Raw genomic sequence first — 22,517 nt, 5'->3', positions numbered from 1 at the left:
TAATTGTAATTTGTAGCAATTATTTAGTTGGCTGTTCTAAACCAAACGAGTATATTCAGTTCTTATCTGTTCTAGTTTTCTATGTATTATGATTTTGAATTGAAAGTCCAATTTATGATTTATTTCTGAAGTTACATTTGGGTATATAATCATTTCAAGAAATGATAATAAACCCAAATGAATCATAATGAGAACACTCATATGTGGACATTACTTGGCATGACCACATCATTTAAAACAAATACACTGATATTTCAAGTCAATTTATTAACTGTTTTATTAGCATAACAGTACTAAAACACCTGTTGGAGAAGTCTACAAAGCCAGGCAAAATTTTATGATGATCTTGGTCTGATGATGCCCTTCAGCCAGTTTTCTCTTTCTTGGAAGTCTAAAAAATGAAAAGTGTGGTGACAATTAGTCAGTTTTAACTGTAGTTTTATGTTATCAAAAATTGTATTGCTGTGACTATACCAAGCACTGATACACACTTGCTTATTTTCTGATACACAAAGGATATACAAGTGACATACAAATGCTTAAAATACATTATGTACTTTGTATTGGCATGGAACACATTGATCAGGGTGTCATCTGCCATAGAGGTGTAGCGTAAAACAGCCTTTGATACCATTTGGCTGAAGTACATCATCCTCTCCATAGAAATGAGGGATGTATGACTCAATTTAATTAACCCTCAACCACTTGTACTGATACTATCTGCTTTTAGCTCTAGGCAAGAACAATTGTTTGATTTTAGATAGCCAAACGGTGTTGTGCCATCTTTTGATTTACAGAGGTGGATACAGAGCATACAGGGCCAACTACAGACCAATAAGTAAATGAGTGTAGAGATGAGTGGCATTTACTGTGGAATACCGTATTTTCACTGGAGTCACGTGACATGGCGGCCATTTTGAATTTTGTAACATTGTAAACATATTGCATATCTCGGAAACCACTGGGCCAATCACATTCTGATTCGATGTATAGGAAGCAGTACTCATGCTAAGTACAGGAATTTACACAAAGCAAAACAAACTATTGTACTTATTGTTATAAATACATCATATGTGAACTAACACTTACCAGGACATCGAGACACGCCCTCCTTTCACAATCTGCAACTTTGGACAATAATTTTGAGACTGTGTCAATCATTGGAGTGGTCATTCCATGTGTGACCAAATCTACCTCATGGCATGCTCCCTTTAACCTTGAAGATAGCTCAGCTGCGGGTCTCCCTGTTAAAAATCAAATTTGCTTATTACAAATGGATGATCACAAGGATGGATAGGGTCTCGACTCCTGGCAATTCTGAAGCTACAAGGCAAATGTATGGTATTCCCCTCCAAACTTTTACCCACTCATATTGTATATTCAAAAAAATTTGAAGTATAGAAGTACAGAAACTATCTTTGGAGCTGCTGCTTACAGTGGCACAAATACTGTCTGATATACCGGTATGCTTATTATCAAATTGTCGTTGAACTCTGAGCTACATGTAAATTTTTCTAACTTGATTAATTCATTAGTTTCCTTTGAAACTTCCTATTGCAGTAATAAACTTCCTCAAAGGTCATTGACAATACCAACCACAAAATTATACACATGGAGATACAAAGTATCTTTCTGCTACAATTTGATGGTGACATGATGAAAATTTAAAGTTATTCAGATGAAAGTTTATGCTAAGTAATGATTTGTAAAAAGAGCTATAAATTGTAAAATTTGGCTGTATTTATAGTTATTTTGCAAGCACCAGACCACCACCAAAGGTCAAGTTTGTAAGTCCATGACAACGTTTGAGTTCCCGCGTAAACACCTAATGGTTTTGCTGTCCATGGAGTGTTGAAAATTGGTTACTGTAAATTACTCTAGTTGCAGGCGTCTGCATTTCTATTTATTGTGCACTTCCAGTACTATATATGGCATGCAAATAATTGTATCATTTTATGTAAAAGAGGATGAATTGGAAGGCATGACTGCAATGAATTAGTCATTTTAGTGTCACAAGACATTGTTAAATATTTCATAAGATAAATGTGCCAAAATTTTAACTTCCGAGGACAGGTGGCATTTCATTGGTATTCAGAATATGCAAGTGATGTTACGTGCAGAGAAAACGAACAAAAGGGTGAACTCAGCAGTTAACGTTTAAACAAAATTTATTACGAAAATAAAACTAATTGCTAAGTTAGGGATAGAATACAAGCTTAAAGTGTACAGACTACTTATCTCAGCTGGGACGGCAAAGCTCCAGTCTCAGAGTTGTAACAGTCAGTCGGATGAATGAACAGTCCTTTGGTTTGCAGGCTTGAAGCTACACAAAGTCCACAGTATAAATCCAGCGTTGACAGTGAAGGTCTTGAAAAGTCTTGAGAATGACTACTGCTGGAGTTTAGTAACACACAAGAGACACGATCCCAAAGTCTGACTGGAAGCTGTGCACGTCCCTTTTATAAAGGCATATAAGAACAATCTAGAACTTTTATTGACATGCTAATTACTGTTCTAAAATTATCTCCCTTACACAACTAATCAACTTTCCAGAACATTCCAAACATGACTAATTGAATTCAAGGTTGTGAGGTCATCAAGGGCAGTGACCTTGAGAATGTTCTAGACTAATTGAACTCAGGTCATGATGAGTGTGGGGGAAATGACCTACATAACACACCCCCTCTTCAAAAAAAAAAAAATTTTTCAAAGAAAATCTTTCTTTTGCAAATGTAATCTTGAAAGGATTTAAGTACTCAAAATTTGTTTTACTCTAAAGTAAAATTTCTTGAAAGTGAACAACAATAAAATTTCTTGAAAGTGAACAACAATAATTTCTAAATACGAGAGAGACAGTCTGCAATTAAATTGTCTCTGCCTTTGATATGTCTAATGTCAAGATTAAACTCCTGTAACATTAAACTCCATCTTAGCAATCTCTGATTTTTGCCTTTAATTTCTGCAGAAAAACAAGAGGGTTGTGATCAATATAAACCACTATTGGCTGATTTGAAGAAGTAACATAAACTTCAAAATGCTGTAAAGCTAATATCAAAGATAAACACTCTTTTTCAATTGTAGAGTAGTTTCTCTGAGATTTGTTAAATTTGCGTGAAAAATAGCAAACAGGATGATCTACACCATGACTATCCTCTTGCAATAAAACAGCACCAGCAGCCGTATCACTAGCATCTACAGCTAATTTGAATGGCAAAGTGAAATCTGGTGCAGACAACACTGGGGCACTTTGCAGTATGGCTTTAAGTGTATGAAATGCCTGTTGGCATTGCTCTGACCAAACAAACTTTACTTTCTTTTTAAGTAAGTTAGTCAAAGGCTCAGTAATTGTGGAGAAATTTGGACAGAATTTTCTGTAGTAACCAGCCATACCGAGAAAGCGCATCAGTTGTCGTTTGCAGTTTGGTATGGGAAAACTTGAAATGGCACTGATTTTGGCATCAACAGGTTTTACCTCACCCTGTCCTACAGTATGTCCGAGGTAAGTTACCCTCGCCCAACCAAACTCAGATTTGGCAAGGTTGACAGTCAACATTGCTTTACTCAGTCTCTCGAAGAACTTCCGCATGAGCTTAATGTGTTCCTCCCAGGTGTCACTATACAGGATGACGTCGTCAACGTAAGCTGCACACCCGTCTAGTCCGGATATGACGTCGTTGATCATCCGTTGGAACGTTGCCGGAGAGTTCTTCATTCCGAATGGCATCACCTTGTACTGGAACAATCCGTCTGGTGTAACAAAGGCGGATATTTCACGAGCACGATCCGTCAGAGGGACTTGCCAAAATCCCTTCAGTAGGTCAAATTTTGTCACATACTTGGCTTTTCCCACTCGGTCGATGCAGTCATCAATCCTCGGGATTGGGAAAGTGTCTGTCTTTGTTAAAGCGTTGACCTTCCTAAAGTCCGTGCACATACGATAACTGTGGTCTGATTTGGGAACAAGTATGCACGGCGAACTCCAGTTACTTTTACTGGGTTCAATAAAGTCATTGTCCAGCAGGTATTTGACTTCTTCCTGGAGATATTTCGCTTTTGTTGGATTCAGTCTGTATGGATGTTGTTTTACAGGCTTACTGTCCCCAACATCAACGTCGTGATAGATGACGTTTGTCCTCGTTGGAACATCTTGAAACAGGTGTTATATTCATGGAGCAGTTCTTTCACCTGTGTTGTTGTTCTGGCTGGAGGTGTGCCAACTTTGTAGACTCCAGCTTCTCCAGGATTTCTGAGTTCTGAAGCTTGACCGAGCCCAGCTTTGAGTTTAGAGTATTTTCACTCAAGTCAGTTTCAGTATCACTATCTTCATAATGGTTTGAACTGACTGCACTGACAGGCTGAGTTATAGTAGGATTATCCCTATCCAAATATGGCTTAAGCATATTTATGTGACATAGCTGTTTTTGTTTCGCCTGTCAGGTGTTATTATGATGTAATTTAAATCACTCAATTTCTTATCAATTAGGTATGGCCCAAAGTAACGAGCATGGAGTGGTTTGCCAGGAATCGGAAGTAGAACAAGAACTTTTTGACCTGGTTCAAACTTCCGTTTTGAGGTGTTTTTATCGTATTTGGTTTTCATTGACTGCTGAGATGACTCAAGATTATCTCTGGCTAATTCACATGCTTTAGAGAGTTTTGTACGAAAATCTGACACATATTGCAAAATATTCAGACAATCATCATCGTCTGATAGGAATTTCTCTTTAATGAGCTTAACCGGGCCACGGACTGTATGTCCAAATACAAGCTCAAATGGGCTAAAGCCAAGAGACTCCTGAATTGACTCTCTAACAGCAAAGAGCAGAAAATGAATTCCTTCATCCCACTGCTTCTCTGTGTCAAAACAGTAGGTCCTAATCATGTTTTTCAAAGTTTGATGAAATCGCTCAAGAGCACCCTGACTTTCTGGATGATAGGCGGATGACCTATACTGTTTAATGCCTAGCTGATCCATTACTTGTTGAAAAATACCAGACATAAAGTTGGAGCCTTGATCGGACTGGACACATTTAGGGAGGCCAAATAAAGTGAAAAATTTGACTAAAGCTCTCACTATAGTCTTTGTCTTTATATTTCTCAGTGGTATGGCTTCTGGGAACCGAGTTGATGTACACATTATTGTCAGCATGTACTCATTTCCTGACCTTGTTTTTGGTAGGGGCCCAACACAGTCTATTAGTATCCTACTAAATGGTTCTTGAAATGCAGGAATTGGCTGTAAAGGGGCCTTTGGAATGGTCTGATTTGGCTTTCCTACCATTTGACATGTGTGACAAGTTTTACAGAAATGTGCTACATCCTGCCTGAGATTAGGCCAATAAAAGTGACTGAGAATTTTATGATAAGTTTTCCTGACTCCTAAGTGACCAGCCCAGGGCGTTTCATGGGCCAGGCGCAATATTTCAGCATGGTAGGGCTTTGGAACCACAATTTGATGTTTTATAGCCCAATCGTCATCAACCAAACGTCTGGAGGTCTCCATTTACGCATGAGAATACCAGATTTTGTATAATAGGAAACAGAGCTATCTGAAGTTTTATCTTCATCATCTACCCTGTCAAACAAACACAAAATATCTGGGTCTTTGTGTTGTTCTGCAATGAGATTTGATCTAGAAAATGTCTGACTTTGGTCAGCAGAAGTTTCACTGGAAGTTTCAAATCCACGAGGGATAACGGAATGATCCGTGTCAAACACCTGACTGAGAAAGGTGTCATTTAAGTCAACATCTGTGACATTATTTTTGAGAGTATTTTGATTCTCGAAGTTTTCTTTGACATGGCTCGAGTAATAGCACATGAAGGAAAAGGGCCGGGAATGTCTTCCTCTATTGGCTCTGGATTTTGATCTAAACTAGGATTATCAGTCACAAGTGGATTAGTAATGACCTGTCCCCAGCAAGGTCGTTTCCAAGAAGAAGGTGAATCCCTTCAAAAGGCAAAAAAGGCCTAATACCTAAAGTCACAGGTCCAGAAACAAAGTCCGAAGACAAATAGACATTATGGAGAGGAACAGGAATGTAGTCATTACAATCTACCCCCTTAATAAGAACTTTAGAACCTGAAAATGACTTTTCAGAAAACGGCAGGGTATCTGCCAACAAAAGAGACTGGGAAGCCCCGGTATCTCTTAAAATTTTGACAGGGGTAGCGGAAGAGAAATCACTAGAAAGTGATATAAAACCATCATGAATGAATGGTTCGAAAATACCCATAATGCTATCTTGAGAAGAATTGACCTTGACCTCATTAATTGGGGATGAGAGGGGTTTAACCTCAGAAAATGTGTTGCACACATTATTAGACTCTAATTGAGTTGATGAAGAAATAAAGCCGGTGGGCTTAGATCCACTTTGACCACTTTGACCTTCACGTTTTCTTTTCAATTTGAAACACTCTGACATTAAATGGCCGTCTTTCTTGCAATAATTACAAGAAGTGTACCGAACTGTTTGTCAGAAGGAGATTGAGACTTGGGATCTGATGATGTGGAAGTGTTACTTGAATTTTGTGAACTGTTGTCATTTGATTTCCTACTGTCCTTTGAAAAATTCTTGGATGAAAAGGAGGAGTTAAATTTACCTGCATTGTTTCTGTAGGAAAAGGACTGGGATGGTTTGCTGAGAAATGACGATTTGTGGGTCAATGAATAATCATCGGCCAAACGTGCAGCAACCTCTAATGTATCTGCCTTTTGTTCATTGATAAACGTCTTGATGTCACTCCGGATGCACCTTTTAAATTCCTCAATCAAAACAAGTTGTCGTAATTTGTCATAATTCTGACTGACCTTTTCCGAAGAACACCAACGATCAAACAGTTGTTCTTTTGTTCGAGCAAATTCAACGTAAGTTTGATCTTTCACCTTCTCACAATCCCTAAATTTCTGACGGTAAGCTTCAGGCACCAACTCATAACCCTTGAGAATTAATTCCTTCACAGAATCATAATCTGAAGCCTGCTCTACTGACAACTGAATGTAAATTTCTCTGGCTTTACCCACCAAAGCACTCTGCAAAAGCATAGACCAGGACTCCTTAGGCCAATTCAGACTCTGAGCAATTTTCTCAAAATGAAGGAAATATTTATCAACATCCTTTTCTTGGAAAGGGGGAACTAACCTGAAATGCTTAGTGATGTCAAAATTGTCTGAAGGGAAGAATTTTCCTGACTTTCCAAGCTCTAAACGTCTCATTTCTAACTGCAGTCGGTGTTCAGCTAATTCTCTTTCCTTTTCTTTTTCCTCTCTTTCTTTCTCCCTTTGTCTTTCTTCCATTTGCAATTCTTTTTCTTTCATTTCCAATTCCCTCTCTTTCTGTCTTTCTTCCATTTCTAATCTTTCCTGCCTTTCTTTTTCTTTCTGTCTTTCTTCCATTTGCAATTCTTTTTCTTTCATTTGTAATTGCATTTGTATTTTTTTTTTTTCTAATGCAATTTTTTAAGCTCCAAATCTGCCTGAATTTCTAATTCTAATTTTTTGAGTTCGAAGGAAGACTCAGGCTCATAATCTTTTAAGGCAGACTCTTCAAAATGGCCAGAATTAACTAAATGTTTTGCAATCTTGAATTGAATTTCTCGCTTGCGCATAGATCTTTTGACATCTACTTTAAGGAAATTTGCCAGTGCTATGAGGTTGTCTTTTCTGAGGGAATTAAATGTGTCCTGATCAAGGTCATCCATAAATTCGTCTGGCTTAAATTCCGCCATGATTAATTTCGCTGAGTTCACAGTATATAGTAGTTTTGAAAAGGCTGTCAAAATGTTGTCAAACGGCTCAAAATATTCGTATCCCGGACGAGCCCCCAATTTTGTTACGTGCAGAGAAAACGAACAAAAGGGTGAACTCAGCAGTTAACGTTTAAACAAAATTTATTACGAAAATAAAACTAATTGCTAAGTCAGGGATAGAATACAAGCTTTAAAGTGTACAGACTACTTATCTCAGCTGGGACGGCAAAGCTCCAGTCTCAGAGTTGTAACAGTCAGTCGGATGAATGAACAGTCCTTTGGTTTGCAGGCTTGAAGCTACACAAAGTCCACAGTATAAATCCAGCGTTGACAGTGAAGGTCTTGAAAAGTCTTGAGAATGACTACTGCTGGAGTTTAGTAACACACAAGAGACACGATCCCAAAAGTCTGACTGGAAGCTGTGCACGTCCCTTTTATAAAGGCATATAAGAACAATCTAGAACTTTTATTGACATGCTAATTACTGTTCTAAAATTATCTCCCTTACACAACTAATCAACTTTCCAGAACATTCCAAACATGACTAATTGAATTCAAGGTTGTGAGGTCATCAAGGGCAGTGACCTTGAGAATGTTCTAGACTAATTGAACTCAGGTCATGATGAGTGTGGGGGAAATGACCTACATAACAAAGTGATGATCAAATCAACCACAGTTGTGGTTGGGGGTGGAGGTGTGGAGCACCAACAGGAACTGTGCCTCAATCTATAAGACAATGTTCTATTAAAATAATGACACAATGCACATTTTTTAAAGCAAAAAACTACAATTAATCTACTAGCATTGGCAAAGATTCATCCAGAGTGAGATCTAAGCTAGACCATAATACCTTTCATCAAATCATTCATTAGAATAATATAATTTTTTGTAAAATTTGAATACACTTTATATGGCTGTGTGTGTGATTTCTAGTTTGCTTTTTAACATTTGACATGTCAAACAGTTGTACTAGGAATTTTACAAGGCAATGGCAGTCAAAACAATGCCAGTATTTATACATTTTTTATCAGAATAACGCATCATGATCCACAAGGAAATAAGTAATTCATATAATGTGGATGTACAATTAGGTGATTATTTGGAACATTGCCATGTCAATCATTATGTCTTTTATTTGTTGTGATGTGCCACAAACATTTGAGCACATGCAGAAACACGCAGTGATGCTACAGGTACAACTGTACAACAAATCATGCCAATAAATAGAGACAATACTTTAATTACTAACAACAAAACTTACATTATCTTCCAACCATTTATCAGGTTTGATACTTTTTATCGTCCCAACGTAATATTATGGGGTCCAATACTTCCAAGGATATTTTCATCACCTCCCTCACATCCCAAGAGGCGCTGCACAGTTTCTAACATACAAAGAACATTGGTATTTTTTCTGAACAGTAAATGACAGTGTGTATGAGGAAGTGACAAGTGTGAGGTAGATTACTAACATACAGAAGATTAAACAATAATAATTTAATATCAGTAACAGAAGATATGCACACTTCATCACAGCTAATCTGAATTATATATAGGAATGTGTAAAATTTATATCAAAGCAACTGAACAACAGCTTTTTTTTCAAAAAGCTTTCACTGCAAGAAATTTTGATATTAAGATATATGTCTGTGTCACAGTTCAGCTAAGGGAGTGGAATATTCATCAGGCTGAGAAAAAACTTACCTTTCAGGGTCATTTTGCTGTATATAGTTGATCTGGAAAAGATTTACAAACATATCATTCTTAAAAAATGTATGCAATGTGATAAATGTAATGACAAACAACAACTCACATTACAAACAACTTTATTCTTGTCACCAGAACTTGAAGATTAACATATACTTGTGATCAGTTTAATTAATGGGTACAAGTGGACAACCATGTCTAATTCACAAGATAAACAAAACAGTGATTCTGGTCTATCCACAATACAAATGTACACATTCTAAAAGGAAAATATGACAGGCATTTTCCATGAGCGGTAAAAATTTTGTTGCCCTGTTGCCTCCCACCGTTTTAAGTTTTGTTAATGTAGCCCAAGGACTCAATAATGTAACAGTATTGTGTATCTGCAAATCTTGGCTCCTAAGAGATATTGCTTCCCTCAGGGCAGATTGGTAGAAATACACTATGCAATGCTGTAAGGATAGGAAATGTATGTCTGCCCTGAGAACTGCCCTCAGGGTAGATGGTACATATACACTATGCAATGCTGTAAGGATAGGAAATATATGGCTGCCCTCAGGGCAGATTGGTAAATAGCATAGAAATGTATGTCTGCCCTGAGGGCAGCTCTGATATATTGCTGCCCTCAGGGCAGATTAGTGCAATATACACATGTCCAATGCTGAAAAGATACGAAATGTATGTCTGCCCTGAGGGCAGCTCTGATATATCGCTGCCCTCAGGGCAGATTGGTAGATAGGATACGAAATGTATTTCTACCCATAGGTCAGCTCTAATTACACTGTGCAATGCTGTAAGGTCAGGAAATGTATATCTGCCCTGAGGGCAGCTCACACATATTGCTGCCCTCAGGGCAGATATACATTTCCTGACCTTACCTCATTGCACAGTGTATATCTACCAAACTGCCCTGAGGTCAGCTTACACATTTGCTGCCCTCAGGGCAGTTTGGTACATATACACTATGCAATGCTATAAGGATAATAAATGTATGTCTGCCCTGAGGACAGCTCTGAAATATTGTTGCCCTCAGGGCAGATTGGTAGAGATACACTAAACAATGCTGTCAGGATAGAAAATACATGTCTGCCCTGAGAGCAGCTATGATATATTGCTGCCCTTGGGGCAGATTGGTAGATAGCATAGGGAATGTATATGTCTGCCCTGAGGGCAGCTCTGATTATTGCTGCTCTCAGGGCAGATTGGTAGATAGCATAGGGAATATGTCTGCCCTGAGGGCAGCTCTGATTATTGCTGCTCTCAGGGCAGATTGGTAGATATACACTTATCAAATGCTGTAAGGATACTGTGCAATGCTGCAAGGATAATAAATATATGTCTACCCTGAGGGCAGCTCTGATATATTGCTGCCCTCAGAGCAGATTGAAAGATAGACACTATGCAATGCTGTAAGGATAGGAAATGTATGTTTGCCCTGAGGGCAGCTCTGAAATATTGCTGCCCTCAGGGCAGATTGATGGATAGCACTGGAAATGTATGTCTGCCCTAAGGACAGCTCTGAAATATTGCTGCCCTCAGGGCAGATTGCTAGATATGTACTATGCAATGCTGCAAGGATAGGAAATGTATGTTTGCCCTCAGGGCAGATTGCTAGATATATACTATGCAATGCTGCAAGGATAGGAAATATATGTCTGCCCTGAGGGCAGCTCTGATATATTGCTGCCCTCAGGGCAGATTAGTGCAATATACACATGTCCAATGCTGAAAAGATACGAAATGTATGTCTGCCCTGAGGGCAGCTCTGATATATCGCTGCCCTCAGGGCAGATTGGTAGATAGGATACGAAATGTATTTCTACCCATAGGTCAGCTCTAATTACACTGTGCAATGCTGTAAGGTCAGGAAATGTATATCTGCCCTGAGGGCAGCTCACACATAATGCTGCCCTCAGGGCAGATATACATTTCCTGACCTTACCTCATTGCACAGTGTATATCTACCAAACTGCCCTGAGGTCAGCTTACACATATTGCTGCCCTCAGGGCAGTTTGGTACATATACACTATGCAATGCTATAAGGATAATAAATGTATGTCTGCCCTGAGGACAGCTCTGAAATATTGTTGCCCTCAGGGCAGATTGGTAGAGATACACTAAACAATGCTGTCAGGATAGAAAATACATGTCTGCCCTGAGAGCAGCTATGATATATTGCTGCCCTTGGGGCAGATTGGTAGATAGCATAGGGAATGTATATGTCTGCCCTGAGGGCAGCTCTGATTATTGCTGCTCTCAGGGCAGATTGGTAGATAGCATAGGGAATATGTCTGCCCTGAGGGCAGCTCTGATTATTGCTGCTCTCAGGGCAGATTGGTAGATATACACTTATCAAATGCTGTAAGGATACTGTGCAATGCTGCAAGGATAATAAATATATGTCTACCCTGAGGGCAGCTCTGATATATTGCTGCCCTCAGAGCAGATTGAAAGATAGACACTATGCAATGCTGTAAGGATAGGAAATGTATGTTTGCCCTGAGGGCAGCTCTGAAATATTGCTGCCCTCAGGGCAGATTGATGGATAGCACTGGAAATGTATGTCTGCCCTAAGGACAGCTCTGAAATATTGCTGCCCTCAGGGCAGATTGCTAGATATGTACTATGCAATGCTGCAAGGATAGGAAATGTATGTTTGCCCTCAGGGCAGATTGCTAGATATATACTATGCAATGCTGCAAGGATAGGAAATATATGTCTGCCCTGAGGGCAGCTATGATTATATTGCTGCCCTTGGGGCAGATTGGTAGATAACATAGGAAATGTATATGTCTGTCCTGAGGGCAGCTCTGATATATTGCTGCCCTCAGGGCAGATTGATAGATAGCATAGGAAATGTATGTCTGCCCTAAGGGCAGTTCTGAAATATTGCTGCCCTTGGAGCAGATTGGTAGATACTATGCAATGCTGTAAGGATAGGAAATGTTGTCTGCCCTGAGGGCAGCTCTGAAATATTGTTGCCCTCAGGGCAATGATTGGTAGATATACACTTATCCAATGCTGTAAGGATACTGTGCGATGCTGTAAGGATAGGAAATTTATGTTTGCCCTGAGGGCAGCTCTGAAGTATTGCTGCCCTCAGGGCATATTGATAGATAGCATAGGAAATGTATGTCTGCCCTACGGGCAGCTCTGAAATATTGCTGCCCGCATGGCAGATTGCTAGATATATACTATGCAATGCTGCAAGGATAGGAAATATATGTCTGCCCTGAGGGCAGCTATGATATATTGCTGCCCTCAGGGCAGATTGATAGATAGCATAGGAAATGTATGTCTGCCCTAAGGGCAGTTCTGAAATATTGCTGCCCTTAGAGCAGATTGGTAGATACTATGCAATGCTGTAAGGATAGGAAATGTTGTCTGCGCTGAGGGCAGCTCTGAAATATTGTTGCCCTCAGGGCACATTGGTAGATATACACTTATCCAATGCTGTAAGGATACTGTGCGATGCTGTAAGGATAGGAAATTTATGTTTGCCCTGAGGGCAGCTCTGAAGTATTGCTGCCCTCAGGGCATATTGATAGATAGCATAGGAAATGTATGTCTGCCCTACGGGCAGCTCTGAAATATTGCTGCCCGCAGGGCAGATTGCTAGATATATACTATGCAATGCTGCAAGGATAGGAATCATATGTCTGCCCTGAGGGCAGCTATGATTATATTGCTGCCCTTGGGGCAGATTGGTAGATAGCATAGGGAATGTATATGTCTGCCCTGAGGGCAGCTCTGATTATTGCTGCTCTCAGGGCAGATTGGTAGATATACACTTCAATGCTGTAAGATAGGAAATGTTTGTCTGCCTGAGGGCAGCTATGATATATTGCTGCCCATGGGCAGATTCATAAGCATAGGGAATGTATGTCTGCCCTAAGGGCAGCTCTGAAATATTGCTGCCCTCAGGGCACATTGGTAGATATACACATATCAATGTGGATGCTGTAAGGATAGGAATATATGTCTGCCCTAAGGGCAGCTCTGATATATTGCTGCCCTAGGGCAGATTGGTAGATAGCATAGAGAATGTATATGTCTGCCCTAAGGACAGCTCTGAAATATTGCTGCCCTCAGGGCAGATTGCTAGATATGTACTATGCAATGCTGCAAGGATAGGAAATGTATGTTTGCCATGAGGGCAGCTCTGAAATATTGCTGCCCTCAGGGCAGATTGATAGATAGCATAGGAAATGTATGTCTGCCCTACGGGCAGCTCTGAAATATTGCTGCCCGCAGGGCAGATTGCTAGATATATACTATGCAATGCTGCAAGGATAGGAAATATATGTCTGCCCTGAGTAGCTATGATTATATTGCTGCTCTCAGGGCAGATTGGTAGATAACATAGGGAATGTATATGTCTGTCCTGAGGGCAGCTCTGATATATTGCTGCCCTCAGGGCAGATTGATAGATAGCATAGGAAATATATGTCTGCCCTAAGGGCAGTTCTGAAATATTGCTGCCCTCGGAGCAGATTGGTAGATACTATGCAATGCTGTAAGGATAGGAAATGTTTGTCTGCCCTGAGGGCAGCTCTGAAATATTGTTGCCCTCAGGGCACATTGGTAGATATACACTTATCCAATGCTGTAAGGATACTGTGCGATGCTGTAAGAATAGGAAATATATGTCTGCCCTGAAGGCAGCTCTGATATATTGCTACCCTCAGGGCAGATTGGTAGATAGCATATCAAATGTACATGTCTGCCCTGGGGGCAGCTCTGATGATATTGCTGCCCTCAGGGCAGATTGGTAGATAGACACTATGCAATGCTATAAGGATAGAAAATGTATGTCTGCCCTGAGGGCAGCACAGATATATTGCTGCTCTTGGGGCATATTGGTAGATATTCACTATGGAGGTAAAAGAATATGCAATTTCTGAAATGTGAAAAGGGGGTTTGTCTGCACTCACTGGGAGGCGCTTGATTATGATGCTATTTCCATCAGGGCACTCGGCGACTAAGCTGCAATGATTAGGCAAATGTAGCGGCGGTCGCTAGCCAGCATGACTTCGTACGCGACCCTACTGCGTACAAAGCGTACAAAGTCGTGTACAAAGTCATCAAGCCTTGCTAGCGACCGCCGCTGAGGATTGCTAGTTATCCGCGATCAGGTTATGCACCATGCTGACCATAGACCATCGACCATGGATGTATTGCGAAGTAATACTACCATGCAATATCAACTACGTTGTGCAAGTTGACCGTGTGATCATGGCAAACTTGTTGATATATTATGTATTTTCAACTTGTCTCGGGAAATTTGACTTACCTTCACACTTCAGTCATTTCAAATAACACCAGCACGCTATTTGCAAGATGGTTCTGTCACAGTGCAGGGTGGGCTTCGGATACGGGTATGCTCTCTGCAGCGTGCTTGGGTTCTTGCCGCGCTTACGCGGATGGGTACAATTTTCAAATAATTTGTGACGTCATTGAATGTTGTGCACATGTTTACTCGGCTTTGAGCTGCCCTGAGGGCAGCGCTGCCCTCAGGTCATTTTTCAGTTGCAACTTCTACCGCCTGCGTTCTATTTGATTATAGCGCCCTCACATGCTTAAACACAACAACAAACATAGTCACTCGCAATCCCCAATAAATATTATGCGCCAGTCAATGTAAACCCCCACCCACCCCACCTCGGGGTTTAGTGGGGATTTGGAAATTAGTCCTGTGAAATCTGCCAAATGCCCCACCCCCTGGGGCAAGACAATCTGGAAAATCCCCACCTAAACCAAGTAAATCCCCCACATATGGGGATGGGGAATTTGTAAATTCCTACACACAACCACTCTTTGGAATTTCCATGTCGTAACAACCTGCATCAATATAAAAAGTTCATGTTCAACTTTAGAACAATTTTTATCATTTAAAATAAGGTTTTGTGACAGCAATTTAAAGGGACAAAGTCGGCCATTTTTCATGAATTTTGTTTGATGTGAGATACTACTTATATTGTTTGACATGTCGAAAGATACCGCATGAATGGCTAACCATGCTTATATTCCACCCCGGTTTTAGACGCGATACATGCAAACCATCACGAAAATGAATTCATGGTTCTGACCATTAATTCGTTTTCGCGATGGTTTTATTTAATTTGTATAAACCGGGGTCGAATATATGTATGGTCACTCATTCACTAAGTATCTTTCAACATGTCAAACAAATAAGTAGTATCTCGCATCAAACAAAATTCATGAAAAATGGCTGACTTTGTCCCTTTAAGTTTTATCAAAATAGAGTTGACCCGGAGGTCTTTTCAGTGCTGGATCATGTCGATGACGCATCGTGAACGTCCGAAATGTCATGCTCACATGGAAAAATGTGGGAAATTTTGCGTATGGTATGTTCAATTTTCCAAAAAATAAGAATACACGGCGGATGAAAATCATTTATTTGGTTATCGATATTTCAGCCATCAATCACAAATATACTGTCATACACACCTCTAAATATTGCTGCATCGCGTTCATCAATAGCCTTTCGAAAAGCTGCTTACCGGCCCACATGGCCTTGACAGCCACCTTCCGCCATGCTACGGCTCTGAACAACAACATACCATTACCAGGGCCTGAAAATTTCTGTTTTTTCCCACTGGTCCCAGGACCAGTGACCTTTTTTTTTCACTGGTCCAAAGGTAAAATCCACTGGTCCTCAAAAATTTGCATAACAATACAAGAATGATTCATTTCTCATACTCATGTTATATATGCATTTCTATCAGATTTGCTTGGGATTTACATACAGCATAAACTGCCAATCTTTGTAATACAGACACACTGCATAAACATTTACTTGGTAGTTTGCTCAAGTTCTTGTACACACACTTGACATGTTTTTTTTTACTATTGCTATAAAGTTCACTTCATTTTTATAATTGCCCAGCGGTTGATTCTTTTCCATTCAAATTGTAAAAAATAGGTTGAAAACACCAAATACCTGAGAGGAACTTCTTTTTCCTTTGATAGCAATAGCAAATTGCCATAACGCTGTTTTGACAAGCTAGGCGGTTCTTGTTAAGGTCAACTACAATCGAGCTAGGGGATCTTGACTATATATGGAATTCAGCATGGTGACCTTCTAAATTCAGAAGCTTGCTTGCTACCGACCATCGGAAAGTTGTAATGAGACTCCTTTCAGAGAATTTTACTGCAAAATACTACTTTGATAGACAGAGATATAATATTTTCACACAATGGTGGGGTTGCTGATATTTTTAGCTGAGGCCATGGTCTGGTTTTTACCACATTAAATTTTACATGTAAAATGAGTACGTGGCCCGTCATTTGATTTTTGCAGTGCAGTGGCTAGTGGACGCACATCGCCTGGCTCATATCATGAATCGCAAACTGTAATAGAGTAACTGATTTTCCTTTAGAGTTTACGTTGTGATGAAAGAAATAGACTAAATTTTAAATGTTTGATTGACTTAAAGACGCAATAATTATTGTAATTTTGTAGGTAGAAGACGTAGTCTCTCAATGGGCTCTTGGTTTTAGTGTAACCATGGAGCCATGGTGTAACTGGCTTTAGTTCGTCTCTGCTACCTCCATGGTTTCAGTAACTTCGGTATTTTGGGGGACGTAGTTTCTAATTTTTCGTCAAAAGACACTGGAACACAATCAGGGAAAAACTGGAAATTCCCTTGCAAAATAAATTGGCTCCCGTTTGCACTGGTCTGCGGACTTTTTAGAGGTAATTTGTACTGGTTCGGGATAAAAAATCACTGGTCCGGGACCTCGGATCAGGGTAATTTTCAGGCCCTGCATATGTGCGCATGCGTAGTTATTCACGAACATTTTCTGGGCCTGTCCGTCAAAGGAATAGGGGGATCAAAACGAGGCAATTGCCCCACCCCCTCGGGCACAGTTTTATGGCACACACGGTCTATATCCCCCACATTTTTCCCGTATCGCCCGAGGTGGGGGGGGGGGGGTTTACATTGACTGGCGCATTACATGACTCTGAGAGACGATAATACAGCTTTTGTATTGTGATCACAAGATGCCGCCTGTAGTAATAAGTCCTAATTGAATAACTCCTGTTCTCAATCAGAAGGATTTCATGAGATATAAGCGTCTGACCAAATATTGCAATTAGCAACTTTCGAAGATACTAGTAATGCTTTGGTTTGCCATCTTTCGTAATCAAAATTTTCATTTAAGATAACTTCATATTTAAGGTAGCTTTCCGCCTTTGCGACGACCTATTTTCAAACGTGAATTTTGCCATCAAGATGTGTACTTTTACCCAAGTATTATATCACCTGAAAGCTATTTCTATGAATTTTTTGTTTTATCGAGAAAGTTAGTGTGCGATGAATTTTTTTGAAGATCTTAGTGAAAGTGTAAAGAAAATGGGTGGTCTCACGTAAAAAAGTTTAAGTCTGAGCGGAGAGGGGCTATTGTTTAGGTGTTAACGGGCAATTGGTCTTCAGAATACTGGCTACAAAACCGTGTCTCAGATTTTTGAAAAGGCCTTAGCTTTTTCACATCGTTGAGTCAAAGTTTATCCACCGATATGTCTTACAATGCCGCCTAATTAAGCAGCAATAACTCGACTTTAAAAATCTTCATACGTTCTCGAGTTAAACTCTTTTGAACGTGCTGCAATGTGACAAAATGCCGAACTGAGAAAAAGGCGATTTAGTAAATTGGTTCGAGTTTTTCCTTTTGAATGGCAATAAACAATGTACTCAACCGACAAAACACTAAAACCAGATAGTGAAATCAAAGTGTTCAACTTCAACAGTATATTCACTCATTGAAATCAGTGTCAACGGTCGAAATGAGGCTAAAAAGGGTGAATTTTGGGAGCGTTGTACTCTTTTTAGAGCGCAATCTACACAGTAGCTGATGAGTAAATAAACTTGGGGAGTGCCAGGGAAGGGATTATGCATAATCTGTTGACTGATTAGTTGTAAGGTTTATAGAGTATTAACTGTTCGACCTAACTGTCGGAACTGCTACGGCACCTCGATGCCGTCTACACGAGCGCTTGGACTTATTACCTCCATGACAAGCGTACACTACAGTGTAAGTTTATGGCAGCATTCGATTCGACCTCGGAAACGACTCACGCTGCGGAATGAAAGCGAGCCCGATGAGTGATATAGGGAAAACAATATTGGCTGACAACAAAAATGTCTGCGTTTGTATGTGGATGTACATTTGCAGTGTCTGTGATCATGGAGATAAAAAGAACAGCTCCATGCTGTGATCCATTACGGTTAGAGTAACCGAGGATTCTGAGCAGCGCCATTTTTTAGATCTTCACGCGCCTTGAAAACCGATTAACACTAATCAAACTACGAGCATTTCTGAGACAATAGTTCGTCCTCACTCTGTACAGCATTTCTGTGGGTGAAGACCGTTTCTGGAGTGATTTATGCCAAAATGAGCCAATCAGCCTGTCGGCGGCATAAAAGTCAAAGGAGAGAAGTTGAGAAAACATGAACATAGAGAAAAGTACGTCATTTCATCAAGCGCAAGTTGCATGCGATAGACCGCTCGTCAAGCGTCATACGTCACAGATAGATAACTCTCTGCTGCTGTTCGTATCCAACATGAGTACCATCGATTCCAGGCGAATATGATATCAGACCCGTCTTCATTACATGTAAATTTCAGGATTAGGATGGTGTTTTGCACTGTATTCAAGTAGTTAGCCCGTAAGCGTCTCATTCAATGGTTTACCGACCAATGATGACATGTTGATGAAAACTCAGGGCGATTACGTTTAATATTACGTTGTGACGGTCAAATTCATATTGAAATTTGTCTTCGGTCCTGCAGCATTTTGGCTACTGCCATGATAACTGATAACAATGTTGTCGTGTCCATTCCCATAAAATCATTTGATTCACATTCGTCCGGTGTACGATGAACATTTGTTAGTCGACGTATGTTTTTACCTTGTCAAGGTCGGTAACGAAATGGGACAAGGAAAAACGGGACCGCGGGATTGAAACGACTTCGACATTATCAGTTCACTGCCATTGTGCCAAAACGTCTGCAAACCAAAGCAGCTATTGTTTTGTGGCGTGTGATTTCTGCATCGCTACGTATTTTGCCTTGGGAAAATTTCCTGTCGATGTCTTGAAGCCCATGCAATTTGTTTCCACCTTGTATTTTCTAATCCCAAGTAGTTCAAGTGCCGCGGTTTCTGATATTTCATTTTTATTCATAAATTGTTCAACTCACTCAGTATTCTCATCGAACGGACAATGTCGGGTTTCTAGACCTTTTGGCGCAAAGTCGTTTCGGCCGCACAATTTCCGACGCCAAGACGTTTAGGCAACGCGACCAAAGACGTTTCGGCACTACCTGGTTGGGGGAACTCGTGCCAAATGTTACAAATCAAAACACTGAGAAGTATAGTGTCAGCATTCACATGCTTTAAAGTTTTTGAGAACATGGTGAAAAACCGTGAGGAAAGAGTTTCATATCATTTTCAATAGCAATAGCCGCCGACACTGTCAAAGTTTGAAAAGCGGCGCCTGAACGGCACTGTAAAAGTCATACTGGTCAGAACGCAAAGGTCACGCTTATGAATATGACTGGTCTGTCAGTTACTTATAAGTTTGAAGGGAAAAAATAAATCGTAACGGGGGTGTCGAAATGTCTTGGGGCCAAAAGAAGCCGAAACTTCGGCCGAAAGAGGCCGAATGTTGCTTGAATGTTGAAGATGTGAAGGGTGTCTGTTGCGGTATTCAAGTGTTCCCGCTGTCACTGAGGCCGCCAGTGGAACGTACCATTTATGTATACGGGACAGCCTCTTCAAAGATGTTTAACATTACGAAACTTATCCACCACTCCTGGTGCTTTTACAAAAGCACAAAAATGTCCCAGATAAAACATTTAGTGTGTGGGCCATTTTTGTAATCTGAAATTGTACCGTCAACAATGTCATAAGTCTGACCTTGTCCGATTGTGTCGATAAATTATGATCTTTTGGGAGCGGCCACCCCTATAGAAAAAACGGTAAGACCCACCTTTCGCCAGGTACACTCTATGGTCTTGACCCACGCAGTGAACGGTAGGTGTTAATGGGATTTTCACAGCGGATGTTGTCTAAGTGCACGTGAATACTGTTACGCTGCTTGCTTAGCGTAATCCCTTGTCAATCAAGACTTAACGGTAGTCTCAAACGCCAAAATGTACACCTGTGCCTCTCGAACATTTTTATTCCAAAATTTCACCCAAAACAGGAACTTCACGACCAAGATATTCTACACAAAAGGAAGATCAATATTATAGGAATACTTTTCAGGGATAAAAGAAAAATCGTGTTTTTATCTCAAATACCAAAACAAAGGCGGAAAGCTACCTTAAAGTTGAAAGTTTATAACAACGGTCCCCGATGTTATTTCTTGCTTGCAATCTTCTACATATTACAGGAATTTGATATTATGGACTAAGAGTGTTGTATAAGTAATACCCTGCCGTGATATTCGTAATGCGTAATGTATACATTCAAATTCAGTCTTGCCTTACCTTTCTCTATGTTCCATTTTAAAGGGGCAAGTTTAAAAACATGAGTTTATACTCTCTCTCTCTCTCTCCTCCTCTCTCCTCTCTCTCTCTCTCTCTCTCTCCTCTCTCTCTCTCTCTCTCTCTCTCCTCTCCTGGTCCCCCAGGCATATAATTAATCACTTGAGGAAAGTAAGTCGATGGAAAGAATCATGAGATAGTTGACCACGTATGCCCTTGTAGTTTATATTGAAGACTACGTGTTTGCTCTTTTTTGACCATTACATCAAAGTATATTTAAACGTGTCCTTGTATTTTCATATTACTTTTTTATTCACCAACGGCTGTTACGTATACCATAAAAATATTTTCACGAAATCTACGTCAGATAAAAAAAGAGTGAAAACATTATTTTCTATCGAGATGTGTATGACTCAATACCAAGTCTCCTTTGGTAGGATTGAGCCAAATGGTGTGGAGCAAAGATGACGAACTCTTACTATCTTGCAAACGAGAGACGAGATACTGTGCATTGTTCCTCTACCGTGTAAAGTACTACCTTTGTATGGTACGCATGCCACACACCCACGTGCAACAGTTATTTATTTAAAAAGGCGCCACTTTCCTGTCTCACGTTTTCTGACTGTTTTCATGGTTTTCACATCCTTTGTTACCGTACTCTGACGAAAGAAAAGGTTCACCCAACGAAATGTTCAAGTGCGAAAGTCTGACGACGAAATTACTATTACTGCTTTCCCTAATCGCGATATATTTCTGAAATGAGCTGCTCGAAGTATTAAGTGATTTAATTCAGTTTTTTGAACAAAAACATTTGAAAATAGCATCTGAATGATGATAAATAACTGCATACACGAGAAAATAGCGAAGCTGTTGCATACAGATTGTGCAATCGGAATATTGTTCAAGGTAGTATGCTCCTCGAAAGTGAAATCCTGAAACTTTTGCTCAAACTTTCCTCAGGGAACCTTCCAACCATGCTCTTCCAAAATAAAAAAACCCAAAAAACCCAAAAAACAAAAACAAAACAAAACAGTGTCACCATGAAAGTTTTGATACTAGCGAAACAAATTACCAAAGATTTACCGATCTTTGAAATTCAAAATGGCCGCCACCCTTGTGTTAACGCTATGGAGAAAAATAAATTTTTGCATTTTTTGAAAATCTAAGACTGAAATTTTTCTTACACCAAGATCTTTAAAATAAACTGTTCACAAGTGGTGGATCAGAAAAGATTTATGAAAGTTTTAGAGTCTGACACTCTGTCCCCGTGGCGCATTCTACCTTAACCCTCTTAAATGTGCGGAGTTTCATGCGTCAGGCACGTGTTATGATCATCTGGCGTATCTGAGAAGTGCTGATGTATGCTTAGTAAATATTGGGGGTGGCCTGAGTTGTCTTGTTGTTGAAATGACTGCCGACTCGCATAGTTATGCTCATTAATGTTGTTTATTTACCGTCCTAGATAACATAAAAGGTGAAATAATTCTAGTGACCTCATTAAAAAAGTCACACGACGACTTAAAATTTCATACAAGGTACTTTTA

General features: G+C 40.0%; 1 long non-coding RNA gene across 1 annotated transcript; it reads right to left on the bottom strand.

Annotated features, from left to right (window-relative positions):
• Positions 1-252: 252 nt before the first annotated feature.
• Positions 253-14,998, bottom strand: LOC139152745 (uncharacterized). The gene is made up of 5 exons (XR_011556698.1): positions 14,750-14,998; positions 9,453-9,484; positions 9,010-9,133; positions 1,090-1,244; positions 253-391 (listed from the first exon to the last, which is right to left on the bottom strand). It is a non-coding gene; the product is annotated as an uncharacterized lncRNA (long non-coding RNA).
• Between the last annotated feature and the right edge of the window lie 7,519 nt (positions 14,999-22,517).

This window comes from Ptychodera flava, chromosome 2, assembly GCF_041260155.1.
Source record: "Ptychodera flava strain L36383 chromosome 2, AS_Pfla_20210202, whole genome shotgun sequence".
Taxonomy (NCBI): Eukaryota; Metazoa; Hemichordata; class Enteropneusta; family Ptychoderidae; genus Ptychodera; species Ptychodera flava.
Note: the sequence above shows the minus strand (reverse complement) of the source record. Positions and strands in the feature narration are given on the sequence as shown.